Genomic DNA, 16,412 nt, shown 5'->3' on the forward strand with positions numbered 1-16,412 from the left:
TCACGGACAGAGCCTCTAAACCTTCACGAGCATTGAGACCAAGTGCAATCCAACTTAGTGTCAGCCTTGGTGACCAAGAAACTACCTCTATTTTTTAAATTCTTTTTATTATTTAATAAATGTGAATTTACAAAGTGCAACTTTTGTATTGTTGTGGCTTCCCCCCTTCACCCAACCTCCCTCCCTCCCACGGCCCTCCCCTCCCCCACTCCCTCTCCCATCCCGCCCTTCATCGAGTTTCATTTTCAATTACCTTCATATACAGAAGATCAAATTAGTATATACTAAGCAAGGATTTCAACAGGCTGCCCTCACACAACCACACAAGGTATAGGGTATTGTTTGACTAGTAGTGTTGTTTTTAAGTTTCATAGTAAAACACATTAAGGACAGAGATCCTACGCGGAGAGCCTGTACCCAGTGACTCCCGTTGTAGATTTAACAATTGGCACTCTTACTTACGGCGTCAGCAATCACCCGAGGCTCTTGCCATGAGCTGTCTAGGCTATGGAAGCCCCTTGAGTTCACCAACTCTGAATTTAGAAACTACCTTTAGTTCATGTCTATCAACCTTAGTCAGATGGTAGGGTGTAAAAGTGGGCACAAGATTGTGTCTTAGAATTCAGTATTGGACTAATAAAATCTAATACCTACCTGATTCTAGTTGTTCCTGTCTCCAGGTCAGTACCTGTGCATAAAGCATTTCAACTCACACAAGTCAGACTTACATTTTGGTGAATATTATCTGTGTTTTTTTGCAGTGGTCTGAGGTCATGAGTCCAAAATTAGTAGCAGACAGCCCATATCAGCATAGGAATTCATTCTGTGCTCCCTCTGCCATACTCTATGCTGTGCTGTTTTTGGTGGACTGTGGATTTCCAGTGTGGTATAGTGTAGCACTGTTGGTGGTCACGGGACTTCCCACCTCACTACTTCCCAAAATGCAGACAGCCAAAAATAGGGACAATAATTGTCCTCTTGGGGCCAGAGCTGGGGAAAGAAAAGTGGATGCCAAGTCTCTGCTTAGGAGCTCTGGGCTGAACCTTTCATAGTGAAGCTGAGAGCCAGGCAGAACCCTGTGCCTGACAAAAACTGATGACTGGGAGCAAGGCATTTGTGTCTATGCTGGCCCAGGGATATTCATGCTACCACTTTTTCAGTACATCCACAGTTCATTCTGATTGACATATCAATGACCAATTTAAGAAAATCCTAGGGTAGGGCCTCCCTCGGGTGCTGAAAGAGTAGCATACCATCAAAAGATTTGCAGCAATCAAAACCACAATGAGGTTTCACCTCACCCTGGTTAGAATGGCTTACATACAGAAATCAACTAACAACAGAGGCTGCCGTGGATTTGGGAAAAAGACACACTAATCCACTGTTGGTGGGAATGCAAACTGGTAAAGCCACTATGGAAGTCAGTTTAGAGATTCCTTAGAAACTTGAATATAACCCTACTATACAACCCAGCCATCCCACTCCTTGAAATTTACCCAAAGGAAATTAAATTGGCACATAAAAGAGCTGTCTGCACCTCAGTGTTTATTGCAGCTCAATTCACAATAGTTAAAACATGAAATCAACCTAAATGCCCATCAACAGAAGACTGGATAAAGAAATTATGAGATATGTACTCTATAGAATACTACACAGCAGTCAAAAACAATGAAATCCGGTCATTTGCAACAAAATGGAGGAATCTGGAAAACATCGTGCTGAGTGAAATAAGCCAGTCCCAAAAGGACAAATATCATATGTTCTCCCTGATCAATGATAAATAACTGAGCACCTAAAAAGAAACCTGCTGAAGTGAAATGGACATTATGAGAAACAGTGACCTGATCAGCCCTTGTCTTGACTGTCGTGGAACAACTTACTATTTTATTCCTTTTAGTATTTTTTTTTGTTCTACTTAATACCATTGGTTGAACTCTGTAATTAGCACACAATTATTCTTAGGCATTTAAATTTAACTGAAAAGTGATCCCTGTTGAATATAAGAGTGGGAATAAGAGAGGGAGGAGGTGTACAGTTCAGCACATGCTCAATCTGACATGCCCAAACGGTAGAGTTAGAAACGTGCCAGGGGATTCCAATTCAATCCCATCAAGGTGGCATGTACCAATGCCATCTCACTAGTCAAAGTGATCAGTTTCAGGTCATAATGGATTATAATGATAGGATTAAGAGTCAAAGGGATCACATAAACAAGACTAGTGTCTACTAATACTAACTGATAGAATTAAAAAGGAGAGAGCAATCCAACATGGGAAGCAGGATACACAGCAGACTCATAGAATGGCAGATGTCCTAAACAGCACTCTGTCCTCAGAATCAGCCTTTAAGGCATTTGGATCTGGCTAAAAAGCCCATGAGAGTATTTCAGGCATGGAAAACCAAGACACTGTGGCAAAAAAAAAAAAAATGACCTAAATGAAAGATCTCTGTGAGTGAGATCCCAGTTGAAAGAACGGGCCATCAAAGAAGGAGGTACCTTTCTCTGAAGGGAGGAGAGAACTTTCACTTTGACCCATGTCTAAATAAGATCAGAGTTGGTGAACTCAAGAGGCTTCCATAGCCTTGGCAGCTCATGACAAGATCCTTGGGTGATTATTGGCATCATAAATAAGAATGTCAATTGTTAAATCAACAATGGGAGTCACTGTGCACTTACTCCCCATATAGGATTTCTGTCCTTAATGTGTTGTACTGTGTGAATTAATGGTATAACTAGTACTCAAACAGTACTCTATACTTTGTGTGTCTGTGTGCGTGCAAACTGCTAAAATCTTTACTTAGTATATACTAAATTGATCTTCTGTATGTAAAGATAATTGAAAATGAATCCTGATGTGAATGGGATGGAAGAGGGAGTGGGAGATGGGATGATTGCGGTTGGGAGGGAGGTTATGGGAGAAAAGCCGCTATAATCCAAAAGTTGTATTTTGGAAATTTATATTTATTAAATAAAAGTTAAAAAAAAAGATTTGCAGCAAACTGCTTCTTAGAGTGCCATCTAGTGCTGTAATAGTGGAAGGGTCCACAGACTGAGAGAAAAGTAAACTGCTTAGGACTTTTGGAAGAATGGCTACAAAGTCTGATTATAAGGCTAGAAAAAATATTCAAGCCTTCAAAGTGCAAATGATTTCATGTGCCAACAAGTATCAAGAACTTTCAGGGAAACAAGGCCTCACCCAAGAATTAAAAAAATGCTGGAAACCAGTTAGATAACAACTGATAAATGCAAACTTTGAGATGCAGAATTAAAAATAGTTATTTTAATTAAACCCCCCAAAATTTCAAGAAAATGAAGAGAAAGGTTACTCAAAGGGATACACAGAGCAGAGATATGAGAGTAATGAAAAAAATTGAAAGAAATCCTTGAGCAGAAAAGTGTACTGATCAAAATTAAAAACACAGCAGAAATCATCTATAGTAGAATAGATCAAACACAAGAAAGGATTTGTGAACTTTAAGACAGAAATCTTGAAAGTACACAGTTGGAGGAAAACATGAGCCAGAAGGGATGAAGAAAGTTCACAGGAATTTTGGGATAGCATTAGAGCAGAAAATCTTTGAATTACCTGGGTTCAAAAGGGACTTGAGGGGACCAGCACTGTGGCACAGTAGGTTAATCCTCCACCTGCAGAGCTGGCATCCCATATGGGTGCCAGTTCTAGTTTCAGTCGCTCCACTTCTAATCCAGCTCTCCGCTATGGCCTGGGAAAGCAAGTAGAAGATGGCCCAAGTTCTTAGGCTCCTGAACCCACGCAGGATACCTGGAAGAAGGTTCTGGCTCTTGGCTTTGGATTGGCTTAGCTCCAGTCATTGTGGCCATTTGGGGAGTGTACCAGTGGATGAAAGACCCTTCTCTCTGTTTCTCCTTCTCACTGTCTGTAACTCTACTTCTCAAATAAATAAATGAAAAATATTAAAATAATGGACTTGAGAAGGCCAAATGTATAGAAAGAATATTCACAGAGATAACAGAAAACTTCCCAAACCTAGAGAATGATACATCCATCCATGTACAGTGAGGTTAAAAGGTCTAAACAGACTCAACTGAAGCATGTCTACCTCAGGAGACATTATAATCAGCCTTTTCAAACTCAAAGATAAAGAGAGGATTATCAAAGCAGCAAGAGAAAATAAATAAAACATAACTTTTCCAACTCAACTCACTTGACTTGCACATTTCTTGGCAGAAACTTTAGAGGCCAAGGATTGGGTAAGACTTTTACAGGACAGAAAGGAAGAAGCTGTTAACCAAAAATACTATGTACAACAAAGGTATCCTTTTGTATGAAGGAAAGATAAAGGTATTCTCAGATAAAACAAAAGCTGAGATGATTTATCATCAACAAGGCTGCTAATGAGAGATTTTCAAAATAAAAGAAAAGAGATGTGGGCATTGTGGTACAGTAAGTTAAGCTGAAGCTTGGAACATCTATGTATCATATTGGAGTTCCTGGTTTATGTCTGGACATTATGATCTTCTAACCCAACTTCCTACCAATGTGTCACAGAAGCAGCGTGAGATGGCCCAAGTACTTGGTCTCCTAACACCAGATGGACTTTCTGGCTCTTGGCTTCAGCCTGACCTGGCCTCAATAGTTACGGGCATTTGGGGAATGAACCAGTGGAGAGGAGATTTTGTTCTTCCTGTCTATCGCTCTCTGTCTGTCACTCTGGTTTTCAAATAAATAAATAAATAAATCTTTTAAAAATATAAGAGACACTAACAAGTGAGAAGAAGGTATTGGAAGGTATAAATTTCACATGTAAGAGTTAATATATGGACAAATTCAGAATGTTCTAATATTGTAACCATGATACATAAACCACTCATACTTTTACTATTAAGATTAAAAACCAGAACAAATAATACTACTTTAAAATATTGGGAAATAGGGAATATAGAAAGATGTAAAGTGGGACATAAGAAATTCAAAATTAGGGAAGAAGGAGCACAAGTGTAGAATTCTTTAATAATATTCCTTACCTTTTTATATTTCTATTTCTTTATCTTTTAAAAAAAAGATTTATTTTGGCCGGCGCCGTGGCTCACTAGGCTAATCCTCCGCCTTGCAGCGCCGGCACACCCAGTTCTAGTCCCGGTCGGGGTGCCGGATTCTGTCCCGGTTGCTCCTCTTCCAGGCCAGCTCTCTGCTGTGGCCCGGGAGTGCAGTGGAGGATGGCCCAAGTCCTTGGGCCCTGCACCCCATGGGAGACCAGGAGAAGCACCTGGCTCTTGGCTTCGGATCAGCACGGTGCGCCGGCCGTAGCGGCCATTGAAGGGTGAACCAATGGTAAAGGAAGACCTTTCTCTCTGTCTCTCTCTCTCTCACTGTCTACTCTGCCTGTCAAAAAAAAAATAAATAAAAAAAGATTTATTTTAATTTTGAAAGGCAGAGTTACATACAGAGAGAAGGAGAGACAGACAAATCCTCCATTAGCTGGTTCACTCCCCAAATGGCCTCAATGGCCAGGGCTGGGCCAGGTCAAAGGAGCCTGGAACTCCATCTACACATTCCACATTTGTGTGGCAGGGACCCAATCACTTGGGCCATCATCTACTGCACTCTTAGGAACATTAGCAGGGATCTGGATTGAAAAGAGAGCAGATGGAACTTGAATCAGCACTCATATGAGATGCTAGCATCACAGGCAGTGGCCACAATGCCAACCCCACTGGTTTTGTGTCTTATATTTTTAAAAAGCCTTATTTACTTGTTTAAAGACAGAGTAGTGGGGGCGGGCGAGAGAGAAAGAGAAATCTTAAATCTGCTGGTTCACTCCCCAAATGATCTTAATAGCCAGGTCTGGGTCAGGATGATGTCAGGAGCCAGGAATTTTATCCTGGTCTTCCACATGGCTGGCAGCAACTCAAATACTTCAGAAAATGTTACACTGCCTTCCCAGGTGCATTATCAGTAAGCATAATCAGAAGTGGTGCAGCCAGGACTTTAAATTGGCATTCAGCTATGGGCTGCTGTCATCGCTAGTGGTAGCTTAAACCATTGTGCCCCAATTCTGGTCCCTCTTTTTCTACCTTATAATCAAAGTTAAGTCAGGCATATTTTCAAATGAGCTTTGTATAACCAAAAGGAGATATTCTTTTGGTAAATTTCATGATAACCATAAAGGAAACATTTGTAAACAGACAAACCAAAAATAAGGAAGAAATTAAAACACATGAATAGAGAAAATCACTCAACCATAAAGTAAAATTATGAAGGCCGGCGCCGCGGCTCACTAGGCTAATCCTCCGCCTAGCGGCGCCAGCACACCGGGTTCTAGTCCCGGTCGGGGCACCGGACTCTGTCCTGGTTGCCCCTCTTCCAGGCCAGCCCTCTGCTGTGGCCAGGGAGTGCAGTGGAGGATGGCCCAGGTGCTTGGGCCCTGCACCCCATGGGAGACCAGGAAAAGCACCTGGCTCCTGGCTCCTGCCATCGGATCAGCGCGGTGCGCCGGCCGCAGTGCGCCGGCCGCGGCAGCCATTGGAGGGTGAACCAACGGCAAAGGAAGACCTTTCTCTCTGTCTCTCTCTCTCACTGTCCACTCTGCCTGTCAAAAAAAAAAAAAAAAAAAAAAAAAAAAAAAAAAAAAAAGTAAAATTATGAGAGAGGGTGAAAGAAAGGAAGAAACTACAACAAACAAGAAAACAATTTTCAAAATGGCTTTAGTAAGACCTTCTATATTAATTATTACCTTAAATGCAAATACATTACTCTCCACAGTTAAAAAATATAGTGACTGATTCTTGATTAAAAAAAAAAAATGACCTAACTGTTGCTTTTAAGAAACTTACTTTAATTCCAGGGTCTGAAAGTGAAAGATATTCCTTGTGAATAGAATCTGAACGGAAGCAAGAGTGGCTACAGTTAGACCATAAAATAGAATTTAGATTAAATGCAGTAATAAGAGGTACTGGTGCTATGGCGCAGTGGGTAAAGCTGCCACCTACAGTGCCGGCATCCCATATGGGTGCTGCTTCAAGTCCCAGCTGCTCCACTTCTGATCTAGTACCTGTGTGGGAGACCCAGAAGAAGCTCCTGGCTCCTGGCTTCGGATTGGCCCAGCTCCAATCATTGCAGATGGAAGACTTCTCTCCCCCTCCCCTTTCTCTCTGCCTCTGCCTCTCTGTAACTCTACCTTTCAAATAAATTATCTTTTTTTTTATAAAAGTAGTAATCAGAGACGAGAAGTCATTATATAATGAGGAGTCTATTAAGCAAGAGAAAAAACAATTATAAATCTATATACACCCAAATTGAAGGACCCAAATATATACAGCAAAGATCAATAGATAGACCTAAAGGGACAGATAGACTACAATAGAATAATAAGATGGGATTTCAAATGGACAGATCATCCAGACAGATGTTAGCAAGGAAATAGTAGAATTAATTTGCACTTTTTGTTAAATTGGACTTAGTAGACATTTACAAAAAATTCCATAAAGCAGCTGCAGAATACACATGCTTCTCATCCAGATACATAATATGGTAGATCACAGAACAAATCTTAGCAATTTAGAAAAAATGTAAATTGTATTGCATATGTTTTCTGATCATAATTCAATAAAACTAGAAACAAACAACAAGGAAAACTTTGGAAATAATACAAGTATATGGGCATTAAACAGTTTACACCTGAACAACCAATGGAATAAAGATGAAATTAAGAAGGAAATAGTTTCCTGAAATGAATGAAAATGGGAACACAACGTACCAAAATCTATGTGATACAGCTAAAGGAGTACTAGGAAGAAAATTTATGGCAATAAACACCTACATCAGAAAAGCAGAAAATTCTCAAATAAACAACCTATTGTTGAACCTCAGGAAACAAGGAAAGTGAGAATAAATGGGCCAGTGCTGTAGTGAAGTGCGTTAAAGCCCTGACCTGCAGCACTGGCATCCCATATGGGCACTGGTTTGAGTCTTGGCTGCTCCGCTTCTGATCCAGCTCCCTGCTAGGGTCCCTGGGAAAGCAGCAGAGGATAGCCCAAGTCCTTGGGCCCCTGAACCCATCTGAGAGACCCATAAGGCTTCTGGCTTTGGATCGGCTCAGCTCTGACCATTGCGGCCATTTAGGGGGTGAACCACTGAATGGAAGACCTCTCTCCCTCGTCTCTACTTCTCCCTGTAACTCTGTCTTTCAAATAAATAAAATAACTCTTTTTTTAAAAAATAATAAACCAAACCCCAGATTAGAATAAGGAACATAACATACTAAGATAATCGAAAATGAATCTTGATGTGAATGGAAGGGGAGAGGGAGTGGGAAAGGGGAGGGTGGTGGGTGGGAGGGACGGTATGGGGGGGAAAGCCATTGTAACCCATGAGACGTACTTTGGAAATTTATATTCATTAAATAAAAGATAAAAAAAAAAGAATAAGGAACATAACGATAAAAATTAGGCTGAAATAAATGAAATGATAAAAAATACAAAGAATCAATATATCAGAGCTAATTCACCAGAAATAAAAACACAATTGGCAGGCCCCTAGTTAGATTAAGGAAAAAAGGAACGGAGTCAAATAAACAAAATCTGAGCTTAAAGCTGAGACAATACAACTGATGCCACAGAAATACAAAGAATAATGAAAGATTGCTATTATGCACCAACATTTTATAACCTAGAAGTAATGGACAAATTTCTGGGCATATCAACCTTACTAAGCTTAAATCATGAACAAATAGACAACTAAACAGACCAATAATGAGAGAAGAGATTGGATCAGTTGATAAAATATTTTTAAAAAGATTTATTTTAGCCGGCGCCGTGGCTCAATAGGCTAATCCTCCACCTTGCGGCGCCGGCACACCGGGTTCTAGTCCCGGTTGGGGCGCCGGATTCTGTCCCGGTTGCCCCTCTTCCAGGCCAGCTCTCTGCTATGGCCAGGGAGTGCAGTGGAGGATGGCCCAGGTGCTTGGGCCCTGCACCCCATGGGAGACCAGGAAAAGCACCTGGCTCCTGGCTCCTGCCAGGATCAGCGCGGTGCGCCGGCTGCAGCGGCGGCCATTGGAGGGTGAACCAACGGCAAAGGAAGACCTTTCTCTCTGTCTCTCTCTCTCACTGTCCACTCTGCCTGTCAAAAAAAAAAAAAAAAAAAAAAAAAGATTTATTTTATTTATTTGAAAGTCAGAGTTACACAGAGAGAGGAGAGGAAGAGAGAGAGAGAGAGAGGTCTTCCATCCGATGGTTCACTCCCCAATTGGCCACAACGGCCGGAGGTGCGCCGATCTGAAGCCAGGAGCCAGGAGCCTCTGCGGAGTCTCCCACGTGGGTGCAGGGGCCTAAAGACCTGGTCCATCTTATACTGCTTTCCCAGGCCACAGCAGAGAGCTGTATTGGAAGTGGAGCATCCAGGTCTTGAACTGGTGCCCATATGGGATGCCAGTGCTTCAGGCCAGGGTGTTAATCTGCAGTGCCATAGCATTGGTCCCAGTTGATAAAATATTTCCCATTGTGTTATATTAGTCAGCTTTTCATTACTATAATGAAATACTTGAGATAGATGGGTTACTTTATAAGGAAAGGAAGATTATTCTGGCTTGTGGTTTTAAAGGTGCACAGTAGATCAATCTTCTGGTATGGTGTCCTTGTTGACTGAGTCCCAAGGTGGCATAGGGCATCACCTGGCAAGAGACACGGAGAACACTTGTTTGTCAGTGTCCATGTTGTTTATTCTGTAAAGACACCAAGATTCAATCACAAGAGCTTCATCCTAATGCTCCAATGCAATCTAAACACATTTCAAATACTCCACCTTTAAATACCATTATTAGACTGTTTCCACTCTCACTACCATGAATTTGTGATTTTTGAAAATCGAATTAAAATTAAAATACCATGATTTTTTGATTTTCTTAAAAATGGGAATTCATCCCAGGGACACAGGATGGTTAAAAATATACAAATCCATAAAATTGATACATCACATCAACAGAATGAAGGACTCAATAGATGTAGAAAAAGCAATTGATAAAATTCAACATCTCTGCATGATGGAAATCCTGAACAAATTATGAATAGAAGAAGCATATCTCAGCTCAATAAAGATCACAAAACAAACTAACAGCTAACATCATAATCAATGGGAAAAGCTGAAGGCTTTCTTGCTGAAATCCAGAAAAAGACAAGTATATCTACTTGCACAAATTTTATTCGAAACAGTACTGGAAGTTCTTGCCACAGCTATTAAGCAAGACAAAGAAATAAAGAACATTAAAATTGGAAAAGAAGAAATCAGCATGTTACTCTCTGCAGGTGACATGATCATTACATACAGAAAATCTTGAAGACTTACCAGGAAACTCAGAACTAACAAATAAACTCAATAAAATTTCAGGATACAAGGTCAATATACAAAAAGCAGTACCATTGTTATACAACCAATAGAAAAATATGAAAAAGGAATCAAGAAAACAACATAATTTATAATAGCTTCAAAAAACAAGATAGCTAGGAATACAATAAAAACATAAAGCATTGATGTAAGGAATTTAAAAGGACACAAAGAAAGAAAGATGTCTGGTATCCATGGATTGGAAGGATTGTTAAAATGTTCATACTACCCAAAGTGATGTACATATTTAAAGCAATACATATAAACCAGTGACAGTATTTTTCACAGAACTAGAGAAACAATCATAAAATTCATGTAGAATCATGAAAGACTCCAGATAGTTAAAATAATCTTGTGTAAAAAGAACAAAACAAGAGATATACTACTTGGCTTTAAAATATACTACAAAGCTGTATTCATTAAAATTATGTGTTACTTGCAGAAAAAGACACATAGACCAATGGAAAAGAATATAGACCCTGGAAGCCAACCCATACAACTATAGTAAATTAACCTTTGATAAAGGTGGTAAGATATATATCAGAAAAGGACAGTGTTTTCAATAAATGGTGCAGTAGAATTGAATACCCACATGCAGAAGAATGTAACTAGATGCAATCTCCCACCATGTACCAGACTCACAATTTAAAGGTTACTATATCTGATGTACTAAAAAGAAAAAAATGAGATAAATCTACAACAGATAGAAGACCTCAGCAATGTACATCTCATTGACACTATATTGTATTAATCAATAGTTGAACTTTTTGCAAGCTGTGTCTATGATAGTCCTGAGCAAGAAGGGTTTCCTATTTATGTTGCAGTAACTTTTCTGACTATAATCATCATTCCTTGTGCTACAGGTTTGTACATTCCCTCTATTGTATGTGGAACAACTATCTCAAAGTAACCTGCAGCTTTCCTGACAACTCTTCACTCTCCTGAATAAGAATTGTAGCTCTGGGGCCAGCGCTGTGGCGTAGCAGGTTAAAGCCCTTGCCTGAAGCTCTGGCACCCAATATGGGCACCAGTTTGAGTCCCGACTGCTCCTCTTCCAATCTAGCTCTCTGCTATGGCTTGGGAAAGCAGTAGAAGATGGCCCAAGTCCTTGGGCCCCTGCAAGAAGCTCCTGGATCCTGGCTTCAGATCGGTGCAGCTCTGGCTGTCGCGGCCCTCTGGGGAGTGAACCAGTGAATGGAGGACCTCTCTCTCTCTGCCTCTACCTCTCTCTGTAACTGTCTTTCAAATAAATAAAATAAATCTTTAAAAAAATAAAAAAAATTGTAGCTCTTTTTCTAGTTTTAGAACCTTCTGCACAACTTCCACCAACAGATCTCTAGCCACCACTGTAACCACTGTGCTTCTACCACCAAAACACTCCTATTGCATGGGTCCATAATTTGCTGCTGTCCACAAGAATTTCCAAAATCATTGTAGTTTCCACCAGCAGTATATTTACATCCTAAATTTTTTCATCATTTAACCATCATATCCCACTCCTCCACTGTATCTACCACATTGGTTTCCATATTCTGGTCCAGACACCATAGCCTTCTCTGCTACTGTAACCAGATAGAATGCAATAGTTGCTATCATCCCCAGAAATCCATTCTATTCACTATCATTCCTCTGTAACTCCTCTGTTGTTGCCACCTCCACTGCCATAATCTCCTCTTCCACCCAAGTTTCCTCTATGGCTAAAATGACCTCCACCACCTTCAAATTCTCCACAACCTGTGGCACACCCACCCCCAGCCTCTTGGAGATCCAGCAGCAGATAGCATCTCTTGTTTAGGAAAGGCCTTTTTCACCTCACAGCTATGTGCAATAATAGTGTGGTATTTCTGAACAACAATTTTGTATCATGATCACCAAAAGTTACAAAGGCAGATCTCTTTTTTTCTGCTCTGCTTGTCTTCCATAGCTTCTAAAGTTTCAATCTTGCCATACTTCTCAAAGTAGTCTCTCAAATTATATTTTTTGTGTCTTCTTTAATGCTACCAACAAAAATCTCCTTTACTGTTAGATGGGCACCAGGATTTACTGAATCCTCTCTGGAAAGAGGTCTCTTTGGTTCCACTCCATGCCCATTAACCTAGTGTGGTGAACACACACTGCTACACCAACTTCTGCTACACCAACTTCTTCAATATAACAGTAAGTCACAGAACCAAAGCCACTGGAACATTTCATTTGGGGGTCTTTCATTACCATATAATCTGTAGGTGTGCCTGTTTTTCACAATGCTCTCTCTGAAATTATCATCTGTAGTTTAAATTTCAAAGCTTAGACCACCAATAAATAGTTTCCCCAACTGCTCTGGTTCCTTTGGATCATGGTGCTCCGTTTTGAGACTGGACTTTCTTCTTCCAACCTGAGTTCTATCAGAGTGTGCTTTTCACACATTCCGCATGCACAGCACCATCGGCATTTCCATGCTGCCAAATATCCTTAGTTCTCAGGGAGCTACATGTCTCGCTGTTAGGCGTTTACTTCTTCTCTTTACATCCTTCTCCTCATTCAACTATTTAGGTTTTTTACAAATTCTGAGCACACTAGTAAGAAGATCAATGGAACAAGAAAAATACAGAGAATTTAATTCATAAGTGTTAATAGATTAGGTCATAGGATTTTCAGCAGAAGAATCTAAAATATTCAGATCATATTCATATTTTATTAGCTCTGATCCATGTTTCCCTTGACTCTACTCATTAAGATACTCAATGAAAATCATAGTACATTAAGATCCAGAAGATAGTCAGTCTGGTATTAGAAGAATTAGGGAAATAAAACATTTTCTTTTATTAAGCTTATGATTCAAAAGATATGAGTTTCTCTAGTTTTATAACTTTGAATAACTTAAGCAACCATTTATGCAAGATTTGACTTTATTAAAATTATTAAATTCTTTTTTTAAAGATTTATTTATTTCAAAGACAGAATTATAGATAGAGGTGGAGCCAGAGAGAGAGAGAGAGGTCTTCCATCTGCTGGTTCACTCCCTAAATGACTATAATAGGCAGAGCAGAGACGATCTGAAGCCAGGAGCCAGGAACTTCTTCCAGGTCTCCCATGTGGGTGCAGAGCCCAAGGACTTGCACTATCTTCTACTGTTTTCCCAGGCCATAGCAGAGAGCTAAATTGAAAGTGGAGCAGCTGGGACTTGAACCAGTGCCCATATGGGATGCCGGTATTGCAGGCCAGGGCTTTAATCCACTGCACCACTGCACTGGCCCCCCAAAGTTCTTAAATTCAATATACATTTTTTATAAGTCAGATAAATATTTGCTCCTTTTATAGAGCATTTAAGGCTATTTGAATAAAGGAAGAAAGTAATACAAATATATATTTTTCACCTAAAATAAATGACAGACTTTTTCTTTGCTTAAAGAAGTTGTCTTTTTAAATTTTAGCAATGATGTAAATAACATAAGCTCATAACATTTTCCCAATTGCATTATTAGAGTAAAATTTTAGGGGATTTTATTTATCTGATGAAATTCTAATATCAACAATGGCTTTATAGTTCTTTGTTTTCTTTTCTTTCTTTCTTTCTTTCTTTCTTTCTTTCTTTCTTTCTTTCTTTCTTTCTTTCTTTCTTTCTTTTAACTTTTATTTAGTAGATATAAATTTCTAAAGTACAGTTTATGGATTACCATGGCTTTTCCCCCCCATAACTTTCCTCCCACCCACAACACTCCCATCTCCCACTCCCTCTCCCATTCCATTCACATCAAGATTCATTTTCAATTATCTTTATATACAGAAGATCAATTTAGTATATATTAAGTAAAGATTTCATCAGTTTTCCCCTACACAGAACACAAAGTGCAAAATACTGTTTGAGCACTAGTCATATCATTAATTCACATTGAACAACACATTAAGGACAGAGATCCTACATGAGGAGTAGGTGCACAGTGACTCCTGTTGTTGACTTAACAATTTGACACTCTTGTTTAAGGCGTCAGCAATCTCCCCAGTCTCTAGTCCTGAGTTGCCAAGGCCATGGAAGCCCCTTGAGCTCGCTGACTTCGATCTTATTTTGACAAGGCCATGGTCAAAGTGGAAGTTCTCTCCTCCCTTCATAGAAAGGTACCTCCTTCTTTGATGGCCCATTCTTTCTTCTGGGATCTCACTCGCAGAGATCTTTCATTTAGATCTCTTATTTATTTTTAAACATTTTTATTTATATAAGGTGAAAAAATTTCACATATTTTATATGCACAGATTTGGAGCATAGTGATATTGGCCACCCTACCCTCCCTCCCATGCACACTCCCATCCACCCTCCTCCCCCTTTCTTATTCTCTTAATTTTTTTAAAGATTTTTCTATATATTTATTTGACAGGTAGAGTTTACAGGCAGTGAGAGAGAGAGAGACAGAGAGAAAGGTCTTCCTTGCTTTGGTTCACTCTCCAGACTGAACAACATGCTCCAATGAATAGCAGGTCATAGAAGAAATCAAAAGAGAAATGGTAAAATTTATGGAAACAAATGAAGATGATAATACAACATATCAAAACTAGTGGGAGCCGGCGTCGTGGTACAATAGGCTAATCCTCCGCCTTGCGGCGCCGGCACACTGGTTCTAGTTCCTGTCGGGGCACTGGATCCTGTCCCAGTTGCCCCTCTTCCAGGCCAGCTCTCTGCTGTGGCCAGGGAGTGCAGTGGAGGATGGCCCAAGTGCTTGGGCCCTGCACCCCATGGGAGACCAGGATAAGTACCTGGCTCTTGCCATCGGATCAGTGCGGTGCGCTGGCCGCAGCGCGCCGGCTGCGGCAGCCATTGGAGAGTGAACCAAAGGCAAAGGAAGACCTTTCTCTCTGTCTCTCTCTCTCACTATCCACTCTGCCTGTCAAAAAACAAACAAACAAACAAACAAAAAAACAAAAAAAACCTAGTGGAATACAGCAAAAGCAATATTAAGAGGGAAGTTTATAGCAATTCATGCCTACCTCAAGAAATTGGAAAGGTACCAAATAAATGAACTATCAATTTATCTCAAGAACATAGAAAAACAGCAACAAAAAAACCTAAGCTTAGTAAGAGAAAAGAAATAATTAGAGAAGAAATGAAAAAATTGAAACAAAACATATAAAAGATCAGTGAAACGAAGAGATAGGTTTTTGAAAAAATAAACATAATTGATATATCTTGGTCCAACTAGCCAATAAAAGAGGGAGAAGACCCAAATCAATAAAATCAGAGATGAAAAAGGAGACATAACAATGGAGAGCACAGAAATAAAAAGAATAATCAGGAATTCCTATAAACAGAAAATCTAGAAGAAACAGATAGATTTCTGGACACATACAATCTACCAAAATTGAGTCATGAACACTTAGGAAACTTAAACAGACAAATAACCAAACCAAGATGGAGATTGAATCGGTAATAAAGACCCCAAAGAAAAGCCCAAGACCAGATGGATTCCTACTGAATTCTACTAGAATTTTAATGAAGAACTAATTCAAATTCTTCTCAAACTATTGAAAACAATTGAAAGGGAGGGCATCCTTCCAAAGTCCTTCTATGAGGCCAGAATCTCCTTAATTCCAAAATTAGAAAAAAATACAAGAGATAGAGAACTATAGACCAGTAACTGATGAACACAGATGCAAAATTCTTCAAGAAAATACTAGCTAATCAAATTCAATAGCACATCAGAAAGATCATTCACCTGGACCAAGTGAAATTTACCTCTCATATTTAGTGATGTTTCAACATGCATGAATCAATGTCACACATCACATTAACATATTGAAGAATAAAAATCATGATTATCTCAATAGATGCACAGAAAGCATAAACATATATGATGTTTATGAACATTTCTGTGTATCAATAGATGCACAGAAAGATAAAACACAACATCCCATATCACCTCTTGGTCTTTTGGCTAAGATAAAGTACAACATTCTTTCATAATAAAAACCTTAAGATAATTGGATATGGATGGAATATTCCTCAACACACTCAAGGTAATATATTACAAACCCACATCAATCATCATATTGAATAGGAAAAGTTGGAAACATGTCCACTAA

The sequence above is a fragment of the Oryctolagus cuniculus genome, chromosome 12 (genome assembly GCF_051225735.1).
Source record: "Oryctolagus cuniculus isolate XC-2025 breed Fujian yellow rabbit chromosome 12, ASM5122573v1, whole genome shotgun sequence".
NCBI classification, from domain to species: Eukaryota; Metazoa; Chordata; class Mammalia; order Lagomorpha; family Leporidae; genus Oryctolagus; species Oryctolagus cuniculus.